Raw genomic sequence first — 3897 nt, 5'->3', positions numbered from 1 at the left:
CATGACACTTCCAACAGATCAGGAGCCATCATCTGCACTGGAAGGGAATGAATTCTCAAGATACTCCCGTGCATGATCTCCAGTTCAACTTTCTGCTCCGCAGCCCAACCCATGTTTTATAAAGAGGCCCTGCCCGGTGATAAGGGGCTTATTTATATTCCCACAGCAATGTTCTCCCAATGTAATCTCGACTTCATCTTATGTAAGCACATGACTCACACGCATTGATTGGTCCCTTTCCTGAAACTTGGGGTGAGAGCCAACTCTCAGTCACCTGTGGTATAGATGTCAGAGATGACTAGAAGAGCTGAAATCCTTTGGTTATTCCCAACCTTCATTTTAACAAATAACCTTAACCTCCTCCCGGATGGCAACTTTGTTTTACTATTGATTTTAACAAACAGAAAAGTCCACAGAGAAAAGCATGGGGTCTGGTAAATTAAAAAAAATGAATTATTAAAAGTTGAGACCTTCTTGCTTCCATTCTCTTTCACAGCCAAGATTGTAGATAAGCGTTTTCTACCAGCAGCCACCACCGACTCTTTTAATCCACTGCAATCTAACCCCCATCCCGTCATCCACTAGACACACGTTTTCAACCTTCATGACATTCAGAAGTCAGAACCAGTGGCTTTTTCCCTCTTCCTCAGTTTTTTCTACATTTCTTTTTTTACGAGAGAGTGTCGACTACCTTAGATTTTTTGTTCTGTTGACTTGCGTGCCATCGGGTTCCCATAGTTGCTCTCCGGGTTATCACCATCAGCAAGTCCTGGGGATATTAAGTATATTCTAAATTCAGCTCGAGGTCAGCCGCTTCTCATCGCCTGTACTGCTGTATCTCTGTCCTAGCCCTGTTATTAAGTGGGTGATTAATATAACCTCCTACCTTTTTCTTCCAGGGTTTTCTTGCCCCTCTTTCGTCCACTTTCCACAGAGCAGCCAGACCAGATAGACTGGCCTTTTGAAATACAGATGATGTCAACGCGCTATCCCCAACCCTCTGATGCCTTACTGCATTTTTAGTAAAAGACAAACACCTTACCAAAGCCCATGCCCCTTACATTTGCTACCATTGCCTACCCCTCGCCTACCCCTCCGACTTGTCACTGACCATTGATCACGCCCCAGCCACACTGATCAGTGTCTTTTGAACTTCTGTGTTTTTGTACTTCCTGTTCCAGGTCAAACATACTTTGGCTCCACAAGTTTGTATGGCTGAGCTCACCTCCTCTCTTACATCTCTGCTGACATGTTACCTCCTCAGACATGCCTCCCTGATCACACCAGCTAAAGCAGCCCTGAACCGAGAGTATATATGTACTACTGCCTTACTTTTGTCACTCCCTGTGTGACCTGGTGCAAGTTACTGTGTGCCTGTTTCCTCATCTGAGAAATTAGTCACATAAAAGTAGTTACATGCCTCACAGTGTTGTTATAAGGATCTCCTGACCTCAAGATCTTTAACCCTAGTGACATCTGTATGTCCCTTCTGCCATGTAAGATAACACAGCCACAGATTCCAAAGACTAGGACATGGGCATCTTGGCAGGATGGTGGGGGAGGGGCATTATTCTGCTGACCATGCCAATTTAGTGGTGTGGCTCCCCTGATCGAGATCTGTAAGTGATATCCATTACCATCGATGTGCAGTTTGTCTTCTCAGTGTGGCTTCGGAGATCCTTCCCACTAAATTCTTTACTGATCCCACATGGAGATCCTATGCCACTGTCAACATGGTCTCCCTGACACACCTCACACATGCTGTGATTTTTCTGGCGTTTTTGCTGATTATTCTTCTATGTCTGACAGCCTTTCCTTTGCTTGTTAAAATCCTGTCAGTTTTCCAAGGTCCAATTAAAGTCCCATCTCCTCAATAAAACCTTCCTTTTGATGTCATCTTTCTTTAAATCATTTGATACAGTACAATTTAGTATATATGGAGGACTTTTGTTTGTCTGTTCAGAATTCACTTATTCTTCCTCTTGTAATGGTGCTCTGGTTTTTCTCGGCGGGGGGGGGGGGGAGTTTTCTCCCATTAGACCCAAGCTGGTGGCTTGTCAAGTAAAATGTACTACCTTCCTGGCCAGGAGGGGAGTCCATGATCCCGGCCAGGAAATCAGATGCTGCCTCCTTAGACTACATGCACCCAAGAACTAAGGACACTATGATTTTTAAAAGTTAACCTTCTAAAAGCAGCACATTGCTAGCCAAATCACTAGAATCGCCCTGGTTCTTTGGCTCTTTAACTCTATCTAACCCCCCATACTCTTCCTACTAACTTCTTCTTCAGCCAGAATTGTTTTCTGTTCCATAAAAATCAAACAAGCCTGACTACTAAAGCCTTGGAATTTGCTTTAAATGTCTCCGTAACTTCAAATTTCTCTTTTACTTTTCTTGAAAACAGTAGTATATTTTATACTTCTTTTATATTCAAAAGTATACTTCTTTTATATTCAAGAAGTATAAAATATACTAATCCTAGATGCAAAAAAGATTTTCAATAAATATTGGTTGGCTAATTCATAAAGTATTGATTTTTATCTTTTTTTAAAGAATGTGAATTGCTCTTGTTGGCAAGTTGAGGGCCAGAAACCTGACACATAGTTCCTTGGAGTCAATCACGCCACCCTCAAAGGATGGGAAATCATTGCCCGCTTCTGCTAGATTGACTGGAAAAGTCACCACTCCTCTGGCTCTGTCTTTTATGTGTATTTTCTTTATCTCCAATGAGCATAGTCGGAGCCCTTACCTAAAGTTTTCTACATGCTGTCACATGGCATTCATCTATGGCGTGTGATGGATCCACTTGAAATGCCTGCATTACATGAACCTAGCCTGGGCTGATTTTTTTAAATAAGTTCTTCGCACTCCAGATTCATATGAAATTTTTGGAAGGCTTTTCTCGTTTTTCAAATATTTAGAAATTGTGATATTCTACCTAACTCTGATTTCCTGGAACTCATTTTCTTCTGCATAATCTCTTCAAAGTGACCAATTCCGCCATTGCTGTGCCATCCTTTTTGAAATTGCTTGAAAGTTAGTCACTCAGCATGTCTCAGAGGAAGATATCAGGGTTTTGGTCTGAGTTATAAGAAGGATGAGGTCAAATTTAATTGAGATGGTAACACTGTAAAAGGAACAACTTTTTGGGGTTGTCACACTTATTATATATAACATGCAATGTGATCACCCTAATAAGTCTGGTACCCATCTGACACCATACATAGTTATTCACATACAGATTTTTTTAAGAAAAAATGTTGTTACTTAAAATAAATGTTTTATGAAGGCAAAAATTCTCCTTAAAGATGGGTTGTTTTGATTACAAAGGATTTATGTTAGACTTTAGCATGTTGCCACTACTTTGCTCTGAGAAATGTCAGTTTGAGAAAGACAAACAACATAGGACTTCACTTATATGTGGAATCTAAAGAATGATACATACTAACAAACAAAACAGAAAGACTCATAGGTACAGAGAAAAGACTGATGCTTGCCAGAGGGGAAAAGGGTTGGGGGGATGGGTAAAAAAGGTGAAGGAATTGAGAAGTACAAATTGGTAGTTACAGAATAGTCATGGGGATATAAAATACAACATAGAGGATATAGTAATAACTATGTAATAACATTGTAATAACTATGTATGGGGCCAGGTGGGTAATGGAAATACCAGAGGAATACTTTGTAAAATATATGATTGTGTAACCACTATGCTATACACCTGAAACGAATGCAAAATAATATTAAATAATGCTTTTGCAAACTAAGACCGTATCATCTGTATATCTAAACACACGGTGGTCTTGTTACTGCTTTTAAGTCTTTTAGTGCATTATGGAAAAAAAGAAAAAGAGACTATCAGTGAAGTTTTTCATGCATGACTGAATGCATTTTTAT

Source organism: Desmodus rotundus, chromosome 4, assembly GCF_022682495.2.
Source record: "Desmodus rotundus isolate HL8 chromosome 4, HLdesRot8A.1, whole genome shotgun sequence".
Taxonomy (NCBI): Eukaryota; Metazoa; Chordata; class Mammalia; order Chiroptera; family Phyllostomidae; genus Desmodus; species Desmodus rotundus.
This window is presented reverse-complemented; position numbering follows the sequence as displayed.